This window comes from Cynocephalus volans, chromosome 15, assembly GCF_027409185.1.
Source record: "Cynocephalus volans isolate mCynVol1 chromosome 15, mCynVol1.pri, whole genome shotgun sequence".
In the NCBI taxonomy this organism is placed as follows: domain Eukaryota; kingdom Metazoa; phylum Chordata; class Mammalia; order Dermoptera; family Cynocephalidae; genus Cynocephalus; species Cynocephalus volans.
This window is the reverse complement of record NC_084474.1, coordinates 70438436-70451691: the sequence shown is the minus strand read 5'-3', so window position 1 is coordinate 70451691 and position 13256 is coordinate 70438436.

Sequence of the window (13256 nt, the reverse complement as noted above, 5' to 3'; positions counted from 1 at the left end):
AATATTGGCCACAATTCATTCATTTAACAAATGTGTTTATTTGCACCTAATATGCTAGGCTAGCAATACTTAAAGAATGATCTGGGGGCCTCTAGGAGTCCCTAAGATTTTTTCAGGGGATCTGCAAGGTCAGAACTATTTTCATAATAATACTAAAACTGATTCCTTTTTTTACTCTCGTTTTCCCACAAGTATACAATGGAATTTTCCAGAGGCTTCATGAGACTTAACGACATCATCTTTCTGATGGCTGATCATACTTGTATGTGTGGTTCTGGATTTTTGTGTATAAAATTTTTCTCAGTTTTTATTTTGAATATAGTAAACAAACATTGACATATATAACCTGCATAAACAAAAATTCTCTGGGGTCCTCAATAATTCTAAACATGTAAATAGATTTTGAAATCAAACACTTTGAGAACCTCTGTGCTAGGCAACATATTAGCTAAAAATAATACAAAATGGATAAAATGTAGATGTTTTTCAATATAGTAGCTGAGGCAGTAAGAAATACTCCTGAGTCTATCATTTCCAGCCATCTATTCAGTGGATTCCTCACCATTTGGGGTTGACTGCTTTGTTTACAGAGGTAAATTACTTCTGCACTCAGTGCTTTAGAATCAGTGGTTCTGTATAAAACCAAGTACCTTGTGAAGAGTTATGCTAAATCTGTCTCTCTCAAGAACTGTGTACAAAAGTGTCCACATTTGCATTTACGAGAATGTGCTACTTTTAGTAGTGTAATTGGCCAGCTGGAAGTTACAAAAAAAATACTCAGTCCTTTAGCATGCACACAAATAAAAAAAAAAAAAAAGCCAAGAAATCAAGAAAATAAGTAGATTACCACTTAATAATATGTGCTTATCTAACGTGATTATGAAAGTTAGAAAGTGGTGACTTCAGAAGAAAGGGGATGAAAATATAGTTCTAACAGTGGGGTTATATTTTTGGTATTGATAAGCATTAGCTTTTTATGCATTTTGTAAATGGGACTTAAATCTTTCATTTAAGGGCTTAGTTATATCTTGTTTTCTACAAGTGTTTATTAGGGGTCTAGTGTGCACGTGAGGCATTTTGAACACACAGTTTAATGAGACATTCTATCTATCATCAAAGACCTCACGATTTATAAGCCAAAATGCAAAGATGCCTAGAAGCAGAGATGAGAGAGTATTTAACTCTACCTAGCACCACTAAAGAAAGTTTCACAAAGAATGAGTAGCAGGTATGGGAGATGAGAATGGTATTCCAGGTAGAGGGAATATCACACATGAAGACATAGACATGTTAAAATACTTGGTATGTACAGGGGACAGCAAGAAGCTATACGATCAGATTATGTGGGTAGTGGCAGGAAATAGTTTAGAAATTTAGGTGGGAAGGAATTTGTAGGGCATTTTAAGTCACTCGAATTTTATTTAATCATTCACAAGAATTTCACGGGGGTGCATGGGCCAGGCAAATAACGTGATGGTAAGGTATTATGTAAACTCCTCCTTTTGTTTTGTTTTCTGGTTTTTTTTTTTTTTTTTTTTGGTGACTGACTGATTCAGGAATCCAAACCCATAACCTTGGTGTTGCTAACACCAGGCTTTTCCGAGTAAGCTCACCGGCCAGCCCTTGTTTTCTAATTTTGAAACATGTAGCATTCTTGCTCTTTATTATGAGTGTGATGCCATGTTGGAGTTGGTACAAGAGCTATTTGTTAGCATCTCTCCTCAGTCTTGAGTTCAGCGATTTCATGTTGGTAGCTTCAAATCTGGCATGGTGGTAGTATTTCCATCATGGAAATCGGCAAACATAACACATTAGAATTTTTTCTTTGTTGTTTTTGTTGTTGTTTTTGAGACCCTGCGTACCAGCACACCACTGCTTTTTCACTTTATGAATATGCAGAGGAATATTTGTCTACCATTCTAAAACTGAACAAGATGCCCGGTAAGTGGCAACTGCCAACCCCAAACTTGGGAAGACAATGTGGACTGTGGTGAAGAAAAATATGAAGGCCTGACCTGAAATAAGTTAGTTGCTACTCAGCTCCTATCTAGGTAGGATAAAGGGCCCAGATTTTTCTGAACCATCTCAATTTCATACAAAAGACAGAAATCTATCTATCTATCTATCTATCTATCTATCTATCTATCTATCTATCTATCTATCTATCTATCTATATTGAAGTTAAATGTCCTGATTTCTGTAGATTAGAAGCCAAGTTGTTAGCTTAAGTAATAAATATCAATAAGCTAAACTACAATCTGCCCTCGCTGTAGGCAATGAGAAGTCATTGAAGGTTTTTAAGCAGAGTGATAACATGATGGGTTTTCATTTCAAAAAAGCAAATCTAGAGGATGCATACAGGACAGATTGAAAAGAGCAGAGGCTAACAGCAGGAACCTCAGTTATGGGGATGGTGGACACTGATTCTACAGCATCAGTGAGACCATCATGAGGGCAAAGTTCGGGATCCATCCTATGTAAACCAGTTACATTGCTGTTTCCCAGAAATAGCCTACAAATTTCATCCTGGCAAGCCCTTCCCATGGGTGTCCTGGGGTTTAGCCAAGAGAGTGGGCGAGGACAAGTTTTCTCATCTACAAGAAGGATTCTCAATACAGACACCCATATGGTGAAGGGTCAGTAGATTTATCTTTATAAAGGACGGCATCAATATCAATTCCATTGCTCACATATCTTTGGAAATAGCAGAGCAGATGCTAGTGTGAAAGATGTTACCTAGATCGAGTTCATTGACATATTTGTTTTCCATTTTAAACCCGGATATTGGCAGACGACTTTATCTGTGCCACATACCCGATGGCTGTATTCCAACAGAATGAAATACTTGAAACAAAACAAAAGTGCTTTTGAGTGCTGTGCAAAGTCAATGCAAATGGGACCTTGGCAAAGACTTCCTCAGAAAGCTGCCCAAATTCCCCCTCATTTCTTCCTTCTTTACTGGTTTGGGTAAATAAAATATTTATGATTTGGTAATAAAATCTTCTAAATACTAAGCTCTTTCATATGTTCACAAGGTGTGGGAATCTTCAGAAGGGCTGAAAATACCAGGAATCAATCAAAGCCCTTAAATGGGATTGTGCCATTCTTGAGTTTCCTCCTGATATTGTTCTCAGTCTCCAAGATCAAGGACATAGGCCGTCTTTTGTTTGATTTTCCCTTTGGGAAAATATGCATGCTGTGACAATATAAAGAAATTCTCCTTATTGAAAATCATTTGATATTTTGTTTTCAAATTTGTAATGACTGGTCACTGTTGACTTCCTGGTCAATTTGATTAGCCATATTGGTTTTTTAAATTATAGAGAAAACAGCAGCTACATTTGCCACTGCTAATCTTTGCCAATGCTGTTAATCCCTGACCTGGCCCTAAATCTTTCTCAGCTGAACACAGAAGCATCGGACCCCCTGCAGACGCCTCGCACTCCTCTGGACCCCAGCCTGCCTCAGCCTTTCAGGAGTCAGGAACTTGTTTCCCTACCTCAGTTTTCTGCTGTTGGAGTGGGGACATTATAGCAGCTACCACATGTTGTTGTGAGAATTAACTGTGAAAATGTATATAAAATACTTAGCAGAGTGTCCAGTATATAGACAATAATCTATAAGCTTTGATTATGTTACTACTGCCATTGTTGTTGATGTTGTTTTTACTATAGACAATAATGTTGAAAAGCAGATGTTAGCTAATTTAGTCACCACTGTCAAAGTACTAGAGACACTGGTTCTTTGGCATTTTAGCAGCATTATCTGATAATATCTTTATCTTTTGCCCCAATCCCTGTCTCATTTCTTACTATCTGTATCTCTTGGTGCTTGCAAATTCTTTATCCTGTTGAGAGATTGGGGGAGTCGAATCTGGTATTCTTGCTACCCCCTTAGGTTGTGCTCTTACTCTGCAACTCTTGAGGTTGGGAGCCTTTACTTATAATACCCCTTGTCTTACATTAGAACTACTCCCCATTTGATGAACAGTATGACCTGCACCTAAACATGAATCTCATTTTTGCATATGGTTCTGATGATGTTATCTACCCACATCTCCTGATATTTTTCTCGGGGTCATTCCCTGTGTTTCACCATTAAACATCATCAGTGAAGATATGTGCAAATCTCTGATTGCTTCAGCCCTGGTGTCCCCCTGCGCTCCTGCTATACCCCTCTCTTTTTGCTAACAAGCACTTACGTTGTCCTTTGCTTATAAGAGCCTTTCCTTCAAGACCAGCACCAGGGTTAGATGTATTCCCACATCACTGCTACCTCTGATTTCTCCAAGATGGGAGAAAGAGCCTGGATCTTTGAGTTGTGTCATTGTTCTCTCTCAGGGAACTTGGGCTAATTCTCTAGCTTAGAGATGCTCTGTTTCCACCCCAAGTGAGTGTACTTGAGTACAAGTCTGGCTCTGACTATCTACAGTTTGAATCAGACTCCATGGATTGAAGGGCTCAGTCTTCCACAGAGCTGCCCTCACTCCAGATGCCAGCCACAAGTCTTGGGGACCACCTGCACTTCTGACTGGCTATAAGTTCAGGGTGTTCCCATCCCCGCCCCCCAAGGTTAATAATTCTAGAACTATAGAACAATGCACAGGATTCACTGAAAGCTCATATTTATGATTACAGATTTATTACACAGGACAAGGTCTGCAAGGGTCCATGGCCTCTCCCTATGGAATCTAAACACATCACCTGGCTAGCACATCAGTGGGTTTACCAACCAGGAAGCTCCTCCAAGCTCAATGTCCAGAGTTATTATTGGAGTATTATTACCTAGGCAGGATCAGTTATGTCATTGGCTATGTGATAGAACTCAATCCTCAGCCCCTCTCACTTCCTTGGAGGTCAAGTAGGCCAAAGTTTTAACTCTGTAGTTACTTGGTTGGTCTTTCTAATGACAAACCCCCATCTTGAAGCTATTTAGGGGGCCCATCATGTGTCCCCTCATTAACGTCACAAAGACACTCCTGTTACTGAAGAAATTCCAAGAGTTTTTGAAACTCTGTGCCAAGAACTAGGGACAAAGTCCAGATATATTTTTTATTATGCCAGTGGACACTTTAATTTTACTATTAATTGTGTTTTCTGCCTAAATAAAAATACAAAACCAGAATCTCACTATAAATCCCAAGCAATACTTTGATTCCTTTACCTTGAGGTGAATTTTCAGCCCCCAAATGTTGTGGAAATTGTAGAGTAGAGAAAGTAATATCTTTTCTTCACCCATTGTGAGGTTTATGGTTGAGGACCCTATAACAAGAGACGGGTTAACAAGAGAAAAGCATAGAAGCTCATTTAATGTAAGTTTTATGTGACACAGGAGCCTTCAAAAATGAATACCCAAAGAAAGAGGGAAACCTAGTTATGCTTAGGTTTGATGAAGAAGTGGATAGTTGTGGAGGAGTATGATTAGACAAAAAAGAGTGTATGTAATCGAATGGTGATAAACTGGGGGAATTTAGCAAAGCCTGTTTGTTCAGATTCTTTTCTACATCCCTGTGTTTTCAGAGATAAGAACATTCCTTTCCTCTAGGTATAGAGTGGGTTTCAGAGAAAGGTCAGAGAATTATTTTATGGCCTGCTTCAGGGAAGAGGGGAGGGGAAAGGTCAGAGGGACTGTTCTGATTTCTGCTGTTTTCTCTAATGCCTGCCAAATTTGGGGGAAGCACGTGCTGAGCCGTGTCAAAACCTTTATCTACCTCCTCTACTTAAGACTGTTAAGCCCAGTTTCCCAGGGACTGACCATCAGTCCCTACGGTTTTTCTATGAGAACTATTAAATTCTTTAGGAAATAGGACTCGGCGTGAACTGTCCAGATAGCTCGCAGTTCCTCAGACACATGCAGATTAGGATCCTCTACACAGGCAGAACTTCTATTTAAAGCAGGCCACTTCAGTTCCCTTTATGCCAAGCCATTAGGCAGACCTTCTAGGTAGGACACTGTTGTGTAGAGGTGCAGGTAGGTCACTAGACACATGTTAGGGTGCCTGCCAGGGAAAACTGACTTAACTCTCAGGGGCTTACATAGAGTGCTATAGACCAACGTGCTCAGCCAGTTACACTATTATGGGATTAACAGACATCCTTGATTACCCTCCATGGTGTTTGTTGTCTTATTTCTCTTCTGGAGCTAGAAAAATGCAGTCATTTGAAACTTTTAACATCATGCTCTTATTTCACTAAGCCGGGAAAAACTGGCCACCTTTCTAGAAAATTAGAAATCAAAATAAATTTTGATTTATTTTGGAATTTGAAATCTAGTTGCAGGGTCCTTCCACTCATTAGCACAATTCACCTCCAGTGATATGCCTGAATGGTCCAAGGACACCAGATGCCATTTGCAGAATAAATGATACACCTGACTCCAGAAGAATCAGTAACCTCAGTGTTTGAGTACTTAACTTCAGAAACACTTTGTGTACTCCGATCTTCCTTAGGATGTGGCTGACATGAATGCTTAATCAAGTATTTAAAGCAAGCATAAATAATAGGACTTTACATATGTGATATCCATACAATTCCAGACTTATTTTTCAAGTTTCTTAGACTAGGATATCTAATAAATGTCATTTAGGACTACTTCAAGTTTTAACACTTTAACTTCAATTCTTGAAGTGATTTTGGGAAATCATACAAAATGCATTATGTGACTCTGTTGTGATGTAAGCTGATGTTTTATAATTCGCATAATTCTATTATACATAAATCTAGAGTTAAATCAAATCATCTTGTGAAATTTCAGAAACATTTGTGTAGTTCCTTTCTATCTTTCTTCTTTTTCCTTTCTTTCCTTTCTTCTTCCTTCCTTTCTACCTTTCTTCCTTCCTTTCTTTCTCTCTATCTCTCTTCCTTCCTTCCCTCCTTCCTCTCTTCCTTGCTTTCTCACTTTCTTCTAGCTTTTTAAAAGATAAGAAACTTGAGTGGTAAAAAATCCAGATTTTCAACACTGTCATAGTTGTATAACACCAAACAAAAATGAAGACATAAAAAAAATTGCAAAATGAACATTTAAATTTCTTGGAGTGGCTAGATCACAGAACTATAATATTTTAGATTTGGAAGAATCTCCTGGGTTTTTCACCAGATGCAAGAATTTATTCTATAACAAGATCAAATCAATCCCAGGTTTTGATTTGCCTATGATAACAAGGTGTCAAATGAATAAGTAGGAATATATTGTTATCTCTTTTAGGGTAGAAACTTATCAAGTTAATTTTGCCTACTTGATTCTTTTGTTTATAGACTAGAATATTTTCAGTAAGGTACTTTTAAAAAACATATATATATAAATATAATATATATATATATATATATATATATAAAATGGGTGCTTGTTCTTTATGTTTTCTTGTGTTTAAAGTCACTGCCCTTATCAAATCTGGCTCTAATGAGTTTTGAAACTAAAGTTTTAAAGAAAATTGATACCTGTAAATGACTCATTATTTATTCCTATGTAGAAGCAATCGAATTTGCACAAAATTTGGAAATCTTACATTTTTAGAACATAACATGAATTTCCAATAAAAGCAATAGATGAATCCAATGTTAAGAATCAAGTAGTACTTCTACCAAGACTGCTATTTAGTCAGGGTTCTCCAGAGAAACAGACCCACTAGGATGATTTAAAGTATTTGGGAGGATGTGTGTAGATTATACTTGCATGAAAATACTATGGCATTTCGTATCAGGGACCTGAGCATCTGCGGATTTTGTTATCCTCAGAGAATCCTAGAACCAATCCCCTGAGGATATCAAGGGACAACTATATATACAAAGAAAGAGAGAGAGAGAGAGAGAGATTTATTTTAAGGAATTCATTCATGCAATTCAAGTCTGAAACTTGCAGAGAAGACCGCCAGGCTGGAGATCCAGAGAAGAGCTGATGGTGCAGCCCAGAGTCCAAACGTAGTCTGGAGGCAGAATTTCTTCTTCCTCGGGAGTCCTCAGTCTTTTTCTTTTAAGGCCTTCAACTGATTTGATGAGGCTCACCCACACTGTGTAAGGTAATTTCTTTACTCAAAGTCTACTGATTTAAATGTTAATATCATCTAAAAATATACCTTCACAGTGACATCTAGACTGGTGCTTGACCAAGTATGTTAGTACCATGGCCTACCCAAGTTGACACTTGAAGTTAACCATCACAACGCCTTTCAGATAGTCTTTGAACAAAAATTCCTTCAGAGCCTGAATTATGGCAGGCCACTATTCAAGGTGCTGGCAATCAGGAGATGTATAAGAGAAACAGGGTCCTGCTTCTGGGGTGCTTACATTCTCAATAAAGAAGTTAACACATACATAGGCCATACTTAGATTGTGGAAGGGCCACAAAGGAAACAAACAAGGTCACATGATGGAGATAACAGGCACGCTTGTAGGAGGCTGCAACCTCCATCACTTATGTGATTGGGACCCACAAGACATGCGTTTATATTCCAACCCAGTAGTAAACTGACAGTTCACCAAAAAGAGTGTCATTAAACTCTCTATTTTCTCTTCTTGTGTGTGTGTGTGTGAGAGAGAGAGAGAGAGAGAGAGAGAGAGAGTGTGTGTGTGTGTGTGTGTGTGTGTGTGTGTGTGTGTGTGTGTAACACATTCTGGTAATGATTATTAATTGATTTCACTCCCGCACATGGGCCAGCAAATTCAAAGCTTTATCTGGAGCGGTAAGGGAAGGTCTCTCTGAAAAGGTAACACCAGAGGAGAGATCTAAGCCTAAGGAGCCAACCTGGGCAGGTTGGCCAGAGTGGTTGGAGCTTAGCAATGAAGGGAGAGAAGCCAGTGAGGTGAAGTTAGGGCTGGGTGAAAGCCAGATCACAAAGATTCGCTTTTATTCTGAGTACAATAAAGAGTAATGACATGCTGTGGAAGGGTTTCACATAGGCAAGTGGCATCATTGAATTCATTTTTAAAACAATTGCTCTAGCTGCTGTGTGGAGAAGGGATTATAGCAGGACAAGAATGGCAGCTGAGAGGCTCACGGGGAATTTACTGCAGGGTCTACATGAGAGGGTTTATAAGTAGCGGTGACAATGGGGAGTGAATAAATGGAAATATTATTGTAAGTGCAATGGCCTCAAGTGACAAACTAAGAGCAAGAAAAAAGAAGGCATCTGAGATATGGGATGGTATCTGGTTAATGCAGTGATCTCATTTGTAACAGTGCCAGTAGAGGTCAAGGTATTAATGAAGACTTGAAAGACTTTTTTTCTGCCTCCCAAACTCCAAGATCCAAGTTATAAAAGGCCTAAATAGATTTTGAAAATAAAGCAAACTAAGCCTTGTAATGATAATTCAAACTAGCAAATAAGGGGAGAATGGATGAACAGATATTTTGGGACCTCTTAATTGTCATATAAATGACTCTCTGTTCTCAATATATATAATGCTGGCATTGATAATGATATTTCATTGAAGGCAATGGGAAAACGTAAGTATTTTATGTAAATAATTTTGACTATTTTCTATTTGGGAAGTCTCTTTTTCTCCTTTTATCTTGAGAAGTTATTATGTTAGATCAGTTTCTCAATACCAATGGAGAAAGACAAAGCCCAGTGTAAAATAATTCTTACATTGAAATGGTTATCCAGAAGGAAGCATTTCTGCTTATATGATCATTAAGTTAGTGTTTATTGTAGATGACTGGGTGTGTATGTCTGCAGGTAAGTAGACATTACATTGGGAATTGAGAAAGAAATTTAAATTTTCAGCAAATACTGCAGAATGAGCTTTGCTTTTTGTTTAAAAGCTGTGTTGTAAAATGATTATGAAAATGTGAAATGTAAGGTTCTCTATAATTAATTCTCCCCAGCCCACTGCCTTCATCCATCACTGGATTATTAAAACAACCTCTGGCTGGCTTCCCCATCTCGGGTATCTCTGAATCCATCTTTTGCATTGCTGTCAAGGTTATCTTCCAAGAAAACAAAATACCTGGTTCTTGCCTTCAGGATAAATTCCAAACATCTTAGAAGAAGAGAACCAATGTCTATTACATAAATGAATATAGGTCAGGCTTAGACCCATGGTTTATGTGTGGTATTAACCATTCAAAATGAACTCTGAGTCCCGTTTCTCAACACTATTCTACATACCCTAACATCCAATCTCTAATTATGGGACATAATCACACTGCATTGACAATTAAGTCTTTGAGACTACTGGATCTGAGCTCTTTGAATAAAAGAATGTTTTGGCTCATTTTTGTTTTCCACTCTGCATAGCACAGTGCCTGGGACATAGTAGAAATTTCACAAACAAAAGAAGTTTACACATTTACAGCCTCCTCCTTATGGGTTAAAAGTGGTTCTCCTGGAACCTGGATAGTAGTAGTTGTTAACCGCTTAACCCCTGCTCAGTGTTTGAGAGGCCTGTTCTGCTTGCCACCTGCATGAATTTGAACAAGTTTTCATCAAATGAGTGACTTGTCCAACTTTTGTACCTTAGTTTTCACATCTGTGAAGTGAATAATAATTATGACAAACTTGCAGAGTTTTTGCAAATATTAAATTAGATAATGTACATAAAGAATCCTGCATAGTGCCCAACCCATATCAACGTGTTTAACAAATGGTATGTTTAACATTGTAATTGCTACTTTTTAAAGAATACATCAATCTTCTACCAGTTCATAAGGGTATTGTGGACCGAGGTAATTCTGGCACAAAAGCATTCAAAACCTTCTTTTAAAAAATTAGACGATAGCTACTGTTAGTATCCATGAATGCATTCCAAGTATGAAAAAAATTAGGTTGAGCTTTAGAAAAACTAGGGGGTTGAAAAAGCAAATAATATTCTAAACTTAATCTGCAAATGGAGTAAGATCCAACCACTACTGTTTATGTCTGTTGCACTGGAAAGCTGGAATATTTTTTCTCCCAACTGATAGATTTTTCTAAATTTATATGTAAGGCTGCCTCTGAGATCACATTATTTTAATGGCTGTCATTACTGTTATCCATTTAAATACAGAGGAATTTAGTTTGAGGAGCAACTATAACCTTTCGTTATTTTAATTCACTTTCTGTACAGGAAAACCGTGACTTGCAGGTTCAAAGGAGAAAGCCTTTAAAAGGCCTTGTAAAAGGCCTCATAGTCTTCTTGGACATCAAATAGCTCAGCAAAACAGCATGATGATGATTTAAATGTAAATGAATTAGAAACATATGGATCACATTCCCTTGGAAATACACATGGGTTTGGAAATTAAGGGAGAACTGCCCAACAAAATGCACCGCACTTTGCTTAGCACAAAATGTTTGAATAATGGGTTGAATATTTTGCCAAATCCTGAAGGCCATGGGTTTGTCCTATGGATATTTTCATCAATGCTGTGGTTCTCAAGGTTCTTTGGCTTTCAAATTGTGTTGCTTGTGAAGGCCACCTGCTGTGGTCATTGCTCCTGAGCCCCCTCCACACCATGCACCAGTGTGCAGTTATTTAAGAGGAAGCAGTTTTGAGAGGACAGAAGGCACCGGGCATGAGGGCAGGATGTTGTTGGATTTTTTTCTCTCTTCCTCTTTTTCTTTCCTGTTTTTCCTCTTTTCTTCATCTCTTTCCCTTTACTCTTTTCATCCTTCATTTCTTCTTCATTTTGTTATCTTTTCTCCCCAACCCCAACTTTTTCTCTTGCTCTCTTAAGCAGAAAAATGAATAAAAAGAACATGCTTATAAGGGGGAACTTGTGGGAGGGTGGAGGAGTGAATTATCCATTGTTTTATAATTTCTTTTCTTCAAAATTATCCACTGTATATTCCATCAGGGAACAAAAACGTCTGAAAAGATTCCTCTATAGATCACTTAGCTTTTACCATGGCATAAGAGGAAATGCTTGGGCATGTTATATTGTGTTTTAAAAATTTTGGTATCTTGGAAAGAGCATTACCTCAGTTTAGCGAATTTTAAAAAGCAATTTATCATTATTAATATTAATTCCCGGTGTAATGAATTCATTTCTTTAAAATGGGTTGACACATAGAATATCAGCAGCCAGAGGCTAATTCATTGCTGCCCAGCCTGGACGAAAGCAGGTGTCACAGTAACAGGATCTGGCTTTTGTGTGTGTGTTACAAAATATACTACCTCTTGATAAGCAGCCACAGGATTGATAGTTGAATCTATCCGCATGGATTTGCTTCCCATATGGAACTAATTGCCTCTGGAATAGTTAAAGCCAAAAGATCTCTACAATTTCAAAAGCTTCTCTTATCTTTCCTCTCGTACGGCTGTTGACAGGAGTGAAACACATCTATCCTCATTTATTACACTGGTCTCATCATGTGAGGACGTGTTGATGGGGGACTGTTACAGAACCAGATGGTCCAAGTTGGTCTTTTATGTTTCAGACGTTCCCTTTCCTCAGTTTTAAAGTCCGAACAAAGGCTGTCCTGCACTGGGGCTGATCTTCGAGAATCTTTCCCTTAAGGAACCCAGTCCAGTCTCTTGCTGGTGCTAACTAGGCCCACGAGGATCTGACATTGAGTTTCTGTGTCCTTTAACCCTGCCTCAGAAGACTTCACTCACGTTACCGCTTTTAGAGCTACTGGGGGCTAAATGAGGGATGCTAGGCTTTTTTGACTATCTGAACCCTGACATGAAGTCCTTTTCCTTCTGAATTTACCACCACAGTATTACTTACCCTCTTTTCCCCAAATGCTTAGGCTAGAGACCTCTAAATTCTCAATTTCGACAACTAGTTTTTCTCTCTTTCTGATTGAGGTCTAGAAGGGCAGGGCTCAGCCTGCTGTTTCTTCCCTAAACCACTGAGGAAAATAGTGTAGAGATAAATTGGTAGTCATCATCACCATCACTGTCATTGTCTGGACTGTCTTCACATTAGTTAACACTGCTGGAACATGTACCTGTGCCAAGAATAAGCACTTTAAATGCATAAAATTATTGGAGCCTCTCAATCGCCTCAGGAAGCAGGAACCATGATCATCCCATGCTACAGAGGAGGAAAATGAGACACAGTGCGACTAAACATCTGGCAGAATCTTCAAGTCAAGAATGAATGTGCTAAATTTTGTGAAGGCCAAAGACGTAAGAATTACATCCTCAGTGGCTCTCTCTCCCCAGCTCCCAGGATAAGTGAAAAAATTTCCAGAGAGGGAATTTTAGCCACAGGAGCTTGAAATCATGGATATGGGAAATGCTACTAGGGAAGAAAAGAATATTTCTCTGCCATGCCTCTGCTGTGCTACAGTGGAAAAATAACTTACACTCTCTGTGCTACAGTTTCCTCAT